The sequence below is a fragment of the Carcharodon carcharias genome, chromosome 14 (genome assembly GCF_017639515.1).
Source record: "Carcharodon carcharias isolate sCarCar2 chromosome 14, sCarCar2.pri, whole genome shotgun sequence".
Taxonomy (NCBI): domain Eukaryota; kingdom Metazoa; phylum Chordata; class Chondrichthyes; order Lamniformes; family Lamnidae; genus Carcharodon; species Carcharodon carcharias.
In genome coordinates, this window is record NC_054480.1 from 126,571,512 (window position 1) to 126,586,686 (window position 15,175).

The following is a 15,175-nucleotide window of genomic DNA, read 5'->3' on the forward strand; positions in this document are numbered from 1 at the left end:
TGCCCGACTCGGTGGTACCGAGGGATCTGGGTGTCCTGGTACATGAGTCACAAAAAGTTGGTATGCAGATACAGCAAGTGATTAGGAGGGCAAATGGAATGTTGTTGTTTATTGCCAGGGGATTGGAATATATAAGTAGGGACATTTTACTGCATGTGTACCGGGCCTTGGGGAGACCACATCTGGAATACTGTGTACAGTTTTGGTCTCCTTATTTGATAAAAGATATAATTGCATTAGAAGCGGTTCAGAGAAGGTTGACACGACTCATCCTGGGAAGAAGAGCTTATCTTATGAAGAAAGGTTGAATAGGCTGGGCCTGTACTCATTGGAAACAAAAACAGAAACAGAAATACCTGGAAAATCTCAGCAGGTCCAGCAGCATTGGCGGAGAAGAGCATAGTTGACGTTTCGAGTTCTCATGACCCTGCAACAGAACTAAGTAAAAATAGGAGAGGGGTGAACTATAAACTCGTTTAAGGGGGTGGGGAGAAGGGTGTGGGGAGGGGGGGTGGGGGTGGAGGGGTGGTTGCTGTGACAAGCAAGCAGTGATAGGAGGAGATAACCAAAAGATGTCACAGACAAAAGAACAAAGAGGTGTTGAAGGTGGTGATATTATCTAAAAGAAAGTGCTAATTAAGAGTGGATAGCAGGACAAGCAAGGTACAGATAGCTCTAGTAGAGGGTGGGGTGAAATAAGACTAAAAGGGCATAAAAGGTATAGAAAAATGATGCGTGGAATACATTTAAAAATAACGGAAATAGGTGGGAAAAGAAAAATCTATATAAATTATTGGAAAAAACAAAAAGGAGGAAGAAGAAACAGAAAGGGGGTGGGGATGGAGGAGGGAGTTCAAGATCTAAAATTGTTGAAATCAATATTCAGTCCGGAAGGCTATAAAGTGCCTAGTCGGAAGATGAGGTGCTGTTCCTGCAGTTTGCGTTGGGCTTCACTAGAACAATGCAGCAATCCAAGGACAGACATGTGGGCAAGAGAGCAGGGTGGAGTGTTAAAATGGCAAGCGACAGAGAGGTCTGGGTGATGCTTGCGGACAGACCGAAGGTGTTCTGCAAAGCGGTCGCCCAGTCTGCGTTTGGTCTCTCCAATGTAGAGGAAACCGCATTGGGAGCAATGAGTGCTGTAGACTAAGTTGAGGGAAGTGCAAGTGAAATGCTGCTTCACTTGAAAGGAGTGTTTGGGCCCTTGGACGGTGAGGAGAGGGGAAGTAAAGGGGCAGGTGTTGCATATCTTGCATTCACATGGGGAGGTGTCGTAGGAGGGGGTTGAGGAATAGGGGGTGATGGAGGAGTGGACCAGGGTGTCATGGAGGGAACAATCCTACGGAATGCCGCTGGGGGGGGTGGGGGGGTGAAAGGAAGATGTGTTTGGTGGTGGCATCATGCTGGAGTTGGCGGAAATGGCGGAGGATGATCCTTTGAATGCGGAGGCTGGTGGGGTGATAAGTGAGGACAAGGGGGTCCCTATCATGTTTCTGGGAGGAAGGAGAAGGCGTGCGTGCGGATGCGAGGGAGATGGGCCGGACACGGTTGAGGGCCCTGTCAACGACCCATGGGTGGAAAACCTCGGTTAAGGAAGAAGGAGGACATGTCAGAGGAACTGTTTTTGAAGGTAGCGTCATCGGAACAGATGCGACAGAGGTGAAGGAACTGAGAGAATGGGATGGGGTCCTTACAGGAAGCGGGGTGTGAGGAGCTGTAGTCGAGGTAGCTGTGGGAGTTGGTAGGCTTGTAATGGATATTGGTGGACAGTATCATCAGAAATTGAGACAGAGAGGTCAAGGAAGGGAAGCGAAGTGTCAGAGATGGACCATGTGAAAATGATGGAGGGGTGGAGATTGGAAGCAAAATTAGTAAATTTTTCCAGGTCCCAACGAGAGCATGAAGCAGCACCGAAATAATCATCAATGTACCGGAGAAAGAGTTGTGGAAGGGGGCCGGAGTAGGACTGGAACAAGGAATGTTCCACATACCCCATAAAGAGACAGGCATAGCTGGGGCCCATGCGGGTACCCATAGCCACACCTTTTATTTGGAAGAAGAATCACCCCACCAGCCTCCACATTCAAAGGATCATCCTCCGCCATTTCCGCCAACTCCAGCATGATGCCACCACCAAACACATCTTCCTTTCACCCCCCCCGGCAGCATTTCATAGGGATCGTTCCCTCCATGACACCCTGGTCCACTCCTCCATCACCCCCTACTCCTTAACCTCCTCCCACGGCACCTCCCCATGCGAATGCAAGATATGCAACACCTGCCCCTTCACTTCCTCTCTCCTCACCGTCCAAGGGCCCAAACACTCCTTTCAAGTGAAGCAGCATTTCACTTGCATTTCCCCCAACTTAGTCTACTGCATTTGTTGCTCCCAATGCGGTTTCCTCTACATTGGAGAGACCAAACGCAGACTGGGCGACCGCTTTGCAGAACACCTTCAGTCTGTCCGCAAGCATCACCCAGACCTCCCTGTCACTTGCCATTTTAACACTCCACTCTGCTCTCTTGCCCGCATGTCTGTCCTTGGCCTGCTGCATTGTTCCAGTGAAGCTCAACGCAAACTGGAAGAACAGCACCTCATCTTCCGACTAGGCACTTTACAGCAATTTTTCAACAATTTTAGATCTTGAACTCCCTCCTCCATCCCCACCCTCTTTCCGTTTCTTCCCCCTCCTTTTTGTTTTTTCCAATAATTTATATAGATTTTTCTTTTCCCACCTATTTCCATTATTTTTGATTGTATTCTACCCATCATTTATCTATACCTTCTATGCCCTTTTAGTCTTATTTCACTCCACCCCCACTAGTGCTATCTGTACCTTGCTTGTCCTGCTATCCACTCTTAATTAGCACATTCTTTTGGATAATATCACCACCTTCAACACCTCTTTGTTCTTTTGTCTGTGACATCTTTTGGTTATCTCCTCCTATCACTGCTTGCTTGTCCCAATAACCACCCCCACTCCCATCCCCACCGCGCCCCCCCCCCCACCCCCCCCCCCCCCCCACCCCCAGCGCCTGCCACCCCCCCCCCCCCCCCCCCACTTAAATGAGCTTATATTTCACCCCTCTCCTACTTTTACTTAGTTCTGTTGAAGGGTCATGCGGACTCGAAATGTCAACTGTGCTCTTCTCTGCCGATGCTGCTGGACCTGCTGAGTTTTTCCAGGTATTTCTGTTTCTGTTTTTGTTTTGGATTTCCAACATCCGCAGTTTTTTGTTTTTATCTCTGTACTCATTGAAGTTTAGCAGAATGAGAGGTGATCTGATTGAAACATGTAAGATGCTGAGAGGAGTTGGAGGTGGATACCAGGAGAATGTTTGCTCTTCTGGGGTAGACTAGAACCAGGTTCACAGTTTAAGAATAAGAGATCTCCCTTTTTAAGATGGAGATGAGGAGAAATTTTTTCTCTCAGAAGGTCGTTAGTCTGTGGAATTCTCCTCCCCAGAGAATAGTGGAGGCTGGTTCATTGAATTTATTCAAGGCTGAGTTAGACCGTTTTTTGATAGACAACGGTTTAAGGCAACAGACAGGAAAATGGAGTTGTGACCACAACCAGATCAGTCATAATCTTATCAAATGCAAGAGCGGGTTTGAAGGGCCGAATGGCCTATGCCTGCTCCAAAGTCCTATGTTCCTATGTCTTTATGAATGGTGTGTTGAGACAATAAGACTCCAAAGTAAGGGAGGAGAGATGAAGAAGTGAACAAAAGCTTTATCAAAGTTTTGGACTCTGAGGAACGTGTGAAAACAAGCCTGAGAGTTTCGGGGAACGAACATGAATCACAGTCTCTCTGGATCCAACTGGAGGATGTGTGATCCTCTGCCAGTTTTCCATTTCCCATATTAAAGCTATGACAGATTTAATCTGCGAGGGAGTCTTGTTATTCTTCTGCATTGTAATTTGTGTAAGGAGTTAAAATGGGGAAAAGTAGACACTGGGTAATAAACAGACTGGAGTGTGTCCATAACAGCTCTTAAGGAATCCAAGTATGGAGAGTCCATGGAGCTGCTAATCAAAGGATAGCTTTGAATGTCTTTAAACAGCCGCAATATAAACCAGTGTACCACAGCGTAAACATTTGGATATAAATCTACCTGTTTAAACTCATCAATGTGCTCTTTTTTAAATTTATTCCTTTACGGGATGTGGGTGTCACTGGCTAGGCCAGTGTTTATTGCCCATCCCTAATTGCCCTTGCGAAGGCCTGCTATAATAAAAGCTGAAAATGCCAAGAATACTCAGTAGGTCAGGCAGCATCCACGGAGAGAGGAACAGAGTTAATGGGTGGGATTTTACGGCCCCGACGCTGGCGGGCATCATCGCGGGCAGGACGGGAAAACTTGGAGAGATGTTAAAAGTCGACGGCTCTCCAAATTTTTCTGACCTGCTTGCGACAATGCCCGCCCACGTCAAGGCCAGAAAATCCCGGCCAAGGCTTCACAACACTGAGCTCCTGCTGATGTGTCGCTGTCCTGAAATGTTAACTCTCCACAGGTGCTGTCAGTCCTACTGAGCGTTCCCAGCATTTTCTGTTTTATTGCCGATTTCCAGCATCCACAGGATTTTGCTTCAGGTATTTTGCAGCTCTGCTAGTTATGAATTACTCATGTAAACTAGCCAGAGGGCGTAAGAAAGAACTGGTATTTGTAAAGCACCTTTCAACATGTCCCAGAGTGCCTTACGGCCAATGAAGTGCGTTATTGAAGTGTGGTCACTGTTGTCATATAGGAAACACGGCAGCCAGTTTCTGCACAGCAAGATCCCATGAACAGCACTAGGATGATAACCAGGTAATCATTTTTGAAGTCATGTCAGGTAAGGGATAAATATTGGTCCAGGATTCTCAGGAGATCTCCCCGGTCTTTGAAATAATGCCATGGAATCTTTTACATCCATTCAAGGGGCAGACGGGCATTCTGATTAACATCTCATTTGGAAGAGGGGCCTCTGGCAGTGCAGCATTCTCTCAGTACTGACCCTCCTACAGTGCAGCACTCCCTCAGTACTGATCCTACAACAGTGCAGCACTCCCTCAGTATTGACCCTCCGACAGTGCAGCACTCCTTCAGTACTTACCCTCCGAGAGTGCAGCATTCCCTCAGTTCTGACCTCTGATTTTGCAGCATTCCCTCTGCACTGACCCTCTGACAGTGCAGCACTCCCTCAGTACTGACCCTCCGACAGTGCAGCACTCCCTCAGTACTGACCCTCTGGCAGTTAAGCACTCCGTCAGTGCTGACCCTCTGACAGTGCAGCACTCCTTCAGTTCTTACCCTCCGAGAGTGCAGCATTCCCTCAGTTCTGACCTCTGATTTTGTAGCATTCCCTCTGCACTGACCCTCTGACAGTGCAGTGCTCCCTCAGTACTGACCCTCCGACAGTGCAGTGCTCCTTCAGTACTGACCTTCCGACAGTGCAGTGCTCCCTCCGTACTGACCCTCTGACAGTGCAGTGCTCCCTCAGTACTGACCCTCCGACAGTGCAGCACTCCCTCAGTACTGACCCTCTAACAGTGCAGTGCTCTCTCAGTACTGACCCTCCGAAAGTGCAGTGCTCCCTCAGTACTTACCCTCCGAGAGTGCAGCATTCCCTCAGTTCTGACCTCTGATTTTGCAGCATTCCCTCTGCACTGACCCTCTGACAGTGCAGCACTCCCTCAGTACTGACCCTCCGACAGTGCAGCACTCCCTCAGTACTGACCCTCTGGCAGTTAAGCACTCCGTCAGTGCTGACCCTCTGACAGTGCAGCACTCCTTCAGTTCTTACCCTCCGAGAGTGCAGCATTCCCTCAGTTCTGACCTCTGATTTTGCAGCATTCCCTCTGCACTGACCCTCTGACAGTGCAGTGCTCCCTCAGTACTGACCCTCCGACAGTGCAGTGCTCCTTCAGTACTGACCTTCCGACAGTGCAGTGCTCCCTCCGTACTGACCCTCTGACAGTGCAGTGCTCCCTCAGTACTGACCCTCCGACAGTGCAGCACTCCCTCAGTACTGACCCTCTAACAGTGCAGTGCTCTCTCAGTACTGACCCTCCGAAAGTGCAGTGCTCCCTCAGTACTGACCCTCTGACAATGCAGCACTCCCTCAGTACTGACTCTCTGACAATGCAGCATTCCCTCTGTACTGACCCTCCTACATTGCAGCTCTCCCTAGTACTGACCCTCTGACAGTGCAGTGCTCCCTCATTACTGACCCTCTGACAATGCAGTGCTTCCTCAGTCCTGACCCTCTGACAATGCAGCACTCCCTCAGTACTAATCCTCTGACAGTGCAGCATTCCTTCAGTACTGACCCTTCGACAGTGCAGCACTCCCTCAGTAGTAATCCTCTGACAGTACAGCACTCCCTCAGTACTGACCCTCTGACAGTGCAGCATTCCCTCAATACTGACCCTCTGACAGTGCAGCACTCCCTCCGTACTGACCCTCTGACAGTGCAGCATTCCCTCAGTACTGACCCTCTGACAGTGCAGCATACTCTTAATACTGAGCCTCTGACAGTGCAGCATTCCCTCAATACTGAACCTCTGACAGTGTAGTTCCCTCTCAGTACTGCACTGGGCTTTCTCTTTGAATTTTTTACTTTTTCTTGCTCTCTCTTTTTTGCCCATTTGCGTCTTCCATCCCCCACATCTGCACCACCTTGTTCCAGCAACTGTTGACCTGGTACTTTATGTTAGTTGTGGTGCTTGAGATGAATCGATTAATTAATTTCCCACAACATCTCATTCATTTTACTGCTGGTTGTGTTTCTGGTGGAGACTGTGAACTCTCATGCAAGATGTAAGCGTCTGAGTAATATTAATCAGGACCAGAGTGCTGTCCCCTGGCTAGCTTAGATCACTAAAGGCAGAGGAGCTAAGGGGTCATTGAGGGATTTTTCAAATTTTGTCCTTCAAGGTGTTGAAGGACTAGAGAAGCTGGGATTGTTCTCCTTAAATGAGAGAAAGTTAAGTGGAGATTTAATAGAGTTCAAAATCATGAAGGGAGTCCACTTTACATTTTAAATCTTTCTGCTTGGGCTTTTGAGTTTGCCCCATTGGTGCTGCCATTCACCCAGTCCAAAATCCCACTCCACAGTCGAAGATCCCATGGCCCTTACTTCAAAGGGAGCAGTGGGGGGCTTTCCCCAGTGTCCTGGAACAATACTTGTCTCTCAACCAGCATCAGTAAAAACAGAATATCACGCTATTTATCACATTTGTAGCTACAAGAGCAGGACAAAGGCTGGGAATTCTGCAGAGAGTAACTCACTTCCTGACTCCCCAAAGCCTGTCTTAAGACCATAAGATGTAGGAGCAGAAGTAGGCCACTTGGCCCATCGAGTCTGCTCCGCCATTTAATAAGATGGTGGCTGATCTGACAATCCTCAACTCCACTTCCCTGCCTTCTCCCCATAGCCCTTGATTTCCTTACTGATTAAAATTCTGTCTATCTCAGCCTTGAATATACTTCAGCCATTTACAAGGCACAAGTCAGGAGTGTGTTGGAACACTCCCCACTTGCCTGGACAAATGTAGCTCCAACAACACTCAGGAAGCTTGACACCATCCAGGACAAAGCAGCCCGCCTGATTGGCATCACATCCACAAACATTCACTCCCTCCACCACCAATGCACAGTGGCAGCAGTGTGTACCATCTACAAGATGCACTGGAGGATTTCACCAAGGCTCCTTAGACAGCACCTTCCAAGGCCATGTGACCTCTACCACCCAGAAGGACAAGGGCAGCAAACACATAGGAACATTGCCACATGGAAGTTCCCCTCCAAGCCACTCACCATCCTGACTTGGAAATATATTGTCATTCCTTCACTGTCGTTGGGTCAAAATCCTGGAATTCCTTTCCTAATAGCACTGTGGGTGTATCTATACCATATGGACTGCAGCAGTTCAAGAAGGGTCTGACCACCACCTTCTCAAAGTCAATTAGGGATGGGCAATAAAAAATGCTGCCTGACCAGCAAAGCCCATGTCATGTGAAAGAATTAAAAAAAAACATTGTTTATGGTGGGAGCTTGCTGCGCACAAATTGGTTGCTGCATTTCCTACATTGCAACAGTGACTACACTTCTGAATGCTTTTCATTGGCTGTAAGGCATTTGAGACGTGGTGAGGTTGTGAAAGGTGCCATAACAATGCAAATGTTTCTTTTCTTTATATAACCTGTGCCAGTAACACTGGATTTTCCAGCTGGGTCTTAAGCAGGTGCTGCAACTCCAAAGTAAACTCATTTTCATTTGTTCATAGGATGTGGGCAATGCTGGCAAGGCATTTATTGTCCATCCTTAATTGCTCTAGTGGGGAATCTACTCAGAGTGTTATCCCCAGTGAATCTAAGCAAAGTTCCACCTCCCAAACCTGCCACCGTTACCACCTAGAAGGACAAGGGCAGCAGATAGATGGGAACACCACCACTTGCAAGTTCCCCTCCAAGTCACTCACCATCCTGACTTGGAAATATATTGCTGTTCCTTCACTCTTGCTGGGTCAAAATTCTGGAACTCCTTCCCTAAAAGCACAGTATCACAGTAGTATCAAAGTATCTTTACAGTGCAGAAGGAGGCCATTCGGCCCATCAATTCTGTGCTGGCTCTCTGAAAGAGCATTCAATCTAGTCCAACTCCCCTGCCTTATCCCCATAACATTGCACATTCTCTCTTTTCAGGTAGCAACCCAATTCCCTTTTGAATACCTCGATCGAACCTGCCTCCACCACCCTTTCAGGAAGTTTGTTCCAGACTCCAACAACCCTCTGGGTGAAATTTTTTTTTCTCCCACGTCACATTTATTCCTTTTGCCAATTGAATCTGTGCCCTCTAGCTCTTGATGTTCTCTTGAGTGGGAACAGTTTCTCACTATTTACCCTGTCCATGCCCCTCAGGATCTTGAATATTTCTATCAAGTCTCCTCTCAGCCTTCTTTCCTCCAATAAAAACAGTCCAAATCTCTCCAATCTATCCTCATAGCTACAGTTCTTCACCCCATGAATCACTCTTGTGAATCTCCTCTGTACTATCTCCAATGCCTTCGCATCCTCCCTCAAGTATGGTGCCCAGAACTGGACCAGTACTCCAGATGAGGCCTAACAAGTGTCTAATACTAGTTCAACATGACCCCCTTACTCTTGTACTCAATGCCCCTATTAATAAAGCCTAAGATACTATATGCTTTATTAACTGCTCTCTCAACATGCCCTGCCATCTTCAATAACCTACATACATATACACTGAGGTCCCTCTGTTCCTGCACCTCCTTTAGAGGCTCTCCCTTTATTTTATACTGTGTCTCCATAGCTTTCCTGCCAAAATGAATCACCTCACGCTTCTCTGCATTGAACTTCATTTGCCACTTGTCTGCCCAATCTTCCAACATGTCCATGTCCTTTTGAAGTTCAAGACTATCCCCATCACAGCTGACAACATTTCCAGCCTTCCTGTCATCTGCAAATTTTGAAATCATGCCCTGAACACCACAGTCTAGGTCATTAATATATATCAGGGAGAGCAAGGATCCCAACATTGGCCCCTGGAGAAATCCACTACAAACCTTCCTCCAATCTGAAAAACAACCATTTATCACTGCTGTTTGTTTCCTGTCACTCAGACAATTTCTTATCCAAGTGCCTACTTTTCCTTTTATTCCATGACCTAGAATTTTGCACACGCGTCTGTTGTGTGGCACTGTATCAAATGCCTTTTGAAAATCCATAAACATCACATCAACAGCATTACCCTCATCAACCTTCTCTGTTACCTCCTCAAAAAATTCCAACAAGTTAGTTAAACATGATTTTTCCTTAATGAATCCATGCTGGATTTCCTTAATTATCCTGCACTTGTCTAAGTGACTATTGATTTTATCCCATATTATTGCTTCTAGAAGTTTCCCTACCACTGAAGTCAAACTGACAGGTCTGTAGTTGCCAACTTTATCCTTGCACCCCTTTTTGAATAAGGGTGTGACATTTGCATTTCTCCAGTCCTCTGGCACCTCCCCAGTGTCTAAGTAAGACTGCAATATTATCACTAGTGCCTCTGCAATTTCCACCATCACTTCCCTCAGTACTCTTGGATGCATTTCATCTGGACCTGGTACCTTATCTATTTTAAGTAAAGATAGCCTTTCCAACACCTCTTTCCTCTCAGTTGTAAGCTCTTCTAGTGTGGCAGTCACCTCCTCTCTCACCTCGGCCTGGGTAACACCTTCTTCCTTTGTAAAGTCAGATGCAAAGTGCTTGTTCAACCCCTCCGCTATTTCTCCAGCCTCCACATGCAAGTCCCCTTTTTTGTCCCTAATTGGCTGTACTCTTTCTTTTACCACCCTTTTATTATTTACATGCCTATGGAAGACCTTGGGATTCCCTTTTATGTTCACTGCCAGCCTCTTTTCATGCTCTCCCCTTGCTTTTCTTATTAGTTTCTTCACTTCCTTCCGGTCCTTTTATATTCGTTGTGGGTGTTCTTACACCACATGGACTGCAGCAGTTGAAGAAGACAGTTCACCACCACCTTCTCAAGGGCAATTTGGGTTGGGCAATAAATGCTGGTCTCGCCAGCGACATGCACTTCCCATGAACGAATAAGAAGTAGTTTACTCTCTATTTGCTGGGGCCTGCTGCTGCTAGGGTGTGTCTTTAACTGTAACAGCAAAAGTGAATTCCAGCTGGATAAACTAGCCTGAACCTTCCTCAACCATTTCCTGCCCTTTGGTTAAAGACATTTCGCACAGTGTACTGCCGATACTGTTGGATTATCAGTGCTTTAGGGCTACCAAACAAGGTTATATTTGCAAACACATTAAGACTTGTCAAAGCTTGGGGGAGGAGGAGTGCTGAACGCCAACATTTCGATACTTAGCAAACCACAAGCTCGGGGCACAGGCTGTCAGCAGACAGGAACCAGCTGATCCACATTGTAGAAAATTCAATTTAAGCGCGAGCCACTGTGAAAGTTGAAACTGGGAAAGAAAACACAGGACTTTTCACAATCAGGAGGCTTTTGACTCAGAAATGGTGCTTCATCAGTAAACTATTCTTTCGATCGGACTTACTAGACTGGTAGGAAAATATCATTAACTTGTAAAAGCTTTTTAACTCACAAGCTCCCTTGGTGTTAGTTAAAGTTTGTGATAGGCTGTTGTCTCTGACTGCGTGGCAATTTACTGAAGCTAGTTTCTCAGTGAAACTACAATTAGGAGCTGCCAGTTCTGGTCTCCATATTACAAGAAGGATAAAAGGTTATTGGAGGAGGTGCATTTTGGATAATACCAGAAAACTGAGAGGTTATAACTATCAGGAAAGACTGAAGGAGCTGTTGCTCCTGTAGAAAGGCTGAGGAGTGACCTGACAGAAGTCTTTAAAATTATGAAAATGTTTGACCAGGCGATGTAGTGAAGGTGTTTCCACTTATGGGGGGAGACCAAGAACTAGGGGTCATAGGTATAAGATAGTCACTAATAAATCCAATCGGGGATTCAGGAGAAATTTCTTTACCCAGAGAGTGTGAATGTGGAACTTGCTACCAGAGGGAGTGGTTGAGGTGAAACCTATGGATACATTTAAGGGGGAAGCTGGATAAACACAGGGATAAAGGAGGAGAAAATCTGGTGATAGGGTGAGGAAGGGGAGGAAGGCAGCTCGTGTGGAACAGAAACACCAGCCTGAACCAGCTGCACTGAATGGTCATGTTGTAAACTCTATGCAATACTGAGAAGTGTTTTTCTTTCTGCTGCATACTTTAGCCAACAACAACAACTTGTATTTATATAGCACTTTTAACATACTAAAACATCCCAAGGTACTTCACAGGAGTGTAATTAAGCAAAATTTGACACTGAGCCACATATGCAAATATTAGGGCAAATGACCAAAAGCTTGGTCAAAGAGGTAAGTTTCAAGGAGTGTCTGAAAGGAGTAGAGATGGTCAGAAGGGCAGAGAGATGGAAAAGTTAAGGGAAGGAATTCAAGAGATTAGGGCCTCAGCAGCTGAAAGCGCAGCCAGCCAATGGGAAAGCAAATAATTGGGAACGCTCAAGAGGCTGGAATCAGGGAGCACAGATATCGCGGAGGGTTATGGGAATGGAGGAGATTACAGAGGTAGGGAGAGTGAGGACATGGAGAGACTTGAGAATAAGGGTGAGAGTTTTGAAATCAACATGTTGCTTGACTGAGAGACAATGGAGGTCAATGAGCAGAGGAGAGATGGATGAGTGGGATTTAGTGCAAGTATGAACACGGGCAGTTGAGTTATGGATAGTCTCAAGTTTACAGATGGTGGAAGATGAGATGCTGGCCAAGAGAGCCTTGGAATAATTGAATCTGGAGGTAATAAAGGCGCAGATGAGGCTTACAGCAGTAGATGGGCTGAGGCTGTTTCGTTGCCAAAACTTTAGTCATTAAATGTCTGATATTTGGACTTTCTCAAAAAGGACATTTTCTTTGTTCTGTTTAGTCGATCTGTTATACCCTTCATGACATTTATTGCCTTTAGTGACTCAGAGAGGGTAGATGCACTATCCAGTGTAATTATTAGAGACTAGAAATGCTTCAGGTTCCATCAGCACCCTGTGCTGTGTTCGCTGATCTATAGTGGGTGATACAATTGACCTCATTCTCCTATTTGCTGTCCGGTGCAGTCCAGCTGGAAAGTGATTGCAGGTGTGAACATCACAGGATAACAGGATTGGGCTTGACTGTGAGGCCTCCCACAGTTAAATAGCTTACCAATATTCATTGTCCAGTTGGGGAATGGACACTTGGATGAAGTGAGGATAGATACCTGTGGAATCTGTTTGCCAGCTAGGCTCAGCGCCTTGACGGGTTGAGAGGGAGACGAGACTGCTCTTATGAAGTGCGTTTCACTAATGATTTCCCCAGATCCTGCTGATTGTAATGCTAAGTGGGAAACAATGTCAAGTGAGCCAGAAGAGGTGAGGAGAAGGTCCTGGTCTGTGTGGATTAGTCCCACATTAGGAGATTCCTTTATTACCATGAGCTACTCAGCACCACTCAGCTGCCGAATGACCAGACACCCGTGTCTCTTTGACTTGTTCATTCTGCAGTTTCGTGCTCTTCATTGGGTAGAGTTGGAGAGTGTGGGAGGAGCCAGCTGTTTCTCTCAGTTTCTCTCCAGCAGATTTAAAGGCAGGGCAGGAAACCAGATCACATCAACAAAAATATTAAACAATTCAGAAATGCAGCATACTCTTGCTGCGCACTGATCAAATCCCTCCATGGTCTCTCCCCTCCCTATCTTGTTACCTCCCCCAGCCCCATGAACCACCAGATCTCTGCACTCTAATTCTGGCCTCTCGCAGATTCCTGATTTCGATCGCTCCACCAGTGGCAGCTGTGCCTTCAGCTACCTCAGGTCTAAACTCTGGAATTCCACTCCCCACTGTAAGCAACAGCAATCTACAACTAGGTTTCATTTCTTTTATTCGTTCATGGGATGTGGGCATTGCTGGCAAAGCCAGCATTTATTGCACATCCCTAATTGCCCTTGTTCAAAGGGAATTTAAGAGCCAACCACATTGCTGTGGGTCTGGAGTCACATGTAGGCCAGACCAGGTAAGGACGGCAGATTTCCTTCCCTAAAGGACACTGGTGAACCAGATGGGTTTTTACGATAATCAGCAATTGTTTCATTGTCATCATCAGGCTTTTAAATCCAGATTTTTATTGAATTCAAATTCCACCATCTGCCGTGGAGGGATTCGAACCCCGGTCCCCTGGGTAAAAACAGAAAACGCTGGAAAAACTCAGCAGGTCTGGCAGCATCTATGGAGAGAGAAACAGGGTTAACGTTTCAAGTCCAATATGACTTCTTCATAGAAACCTTAACTCTCCACAGATGCTGCCAGACCTGAGTTTTTCCAGCGTTTTCTGTTTTTATTTCAAATTTCCAGCATCTGTGGTATTTTGCTTTTATCTTTTGTGTTACCCTTGGTCTCTGGAACAATAGTCCAATGACAATACCACCTCCTCCCTTTATTTGCTAAATACGGAATGATACTCGCTAAGGTCCCAATCTGTTCCGAGGTGACCGGAGAGTTTCTGGATGTATCCCACATCTTGCTGGTGTCTGCCTTTGGTGCCATTGTTCTCTTGCTGGGGTCATCAACTCTTCCATTGTTCCAGATTCCTTGTATTTAGAGAGGTGACTTCCCCTATTGACACCAGATGTAGATGTTTAAAGGATTTGATAGGGTCGATAGAGAGAAACTATTTCCTCTGGTGGGGGGTGTCCAGATCAAGGGGGTAGACTAATACCAGGAATGGGTGGGTTGTCCTATGAGGAAAGGTTGGACAGGTTAGGATTGTATCCACTGGAATTTAGAAGACTAATTGATTACTTGATTGAAACATATAGGGAAGAACTTTCCCCCCATTGGGGGGGTGGTGCAGGAGTGGGCGGGTGCAGGCCACCTCTGATTGGCGCACCTAATTGGGGGGGGGGGGTGCACTGCCATTTTACATGTGTGGGCCAATTAAGGCCCACCCAGCATGACGTCCACCAGGAAGCACTATGCGCTTCCTGTGCGGGCTGGGGGGGGAGGTGGTGTGGATTACCTAAACCGGGAGTGTGCTCTTTCGCATATGCGCACAAAAGAGCACACTGATCTCCCTGAGGCTAAGTGCTGCCTCAGGGAGATAGGCGCCAAATTTAAAATTGGTCGATTATCAAAAATAAAATTTCCCTGATGTGTCCCCTCATGTGACACTGTCACATGAGTTGGGACATGTCCATCACTTTTTTATTCAAACTTTTATTAAATTTTTAAAAACCCTCATGAAACCTCATCCCGCCCGTGGATGAGGTTTCGTGCTTTTTCTGAAGCCCGCCAGGGCTCCCGGCCTACCCGCTAACCTTAAGGTCGGACGGGCAGGTCCATTAATTATTTCAATTACTTTTTCAATGGCCTCAATTGGCCATTGACAGGTTGGTGGGTGCACAGCTGATTCGGCTGCGCCCCCGCCGACCTGAAAATTGAAATGACGCGGGGTGACATCGGGAGCTCCACTCAACGTCATCCCGCGTCATTTTACATGTCGGAGAGTGGGCCCTGCCTCCCATTCGCCGACCTCAATATCCTAGCCCTAAGATCCTGAGGGGCCTTGTCAGGGTGGATGTGGAGAGGGTGTTTCCTCT

At 46.7% G+C, this 15,175-nt stretch overlaps 1 protein-coding gene across 3 annotated transcripts in view; it reads left to right on the forward strand.

Annotated features, from left to right (window-relative positions):
• The first annotated feature begins 10,834 nt into the window (after positions 1 to 10,834).
• Positions 10,835 to 15,175, forward strand: part of LOC121287200 (cAMP-specific 3',5'-cyclic phosphodiesterase 4C-like) — a 286,241-nt gene continuing 281,900 nt past the window's right edge. For 2 of the 3 annotated variants that reach the window (XM_041204851.1, XM_041204854.1), the window contains exon 1: positions 10,835 to 11,082. The gene's annotated coding sequence lies outside the window, so the exon portion shown is untranslated. The remainder of the gene's footprint in view (positions 11,083 to 15,175) is intronic. The other variant, XM_041204853.1, reaches the window with a different exon arrangement.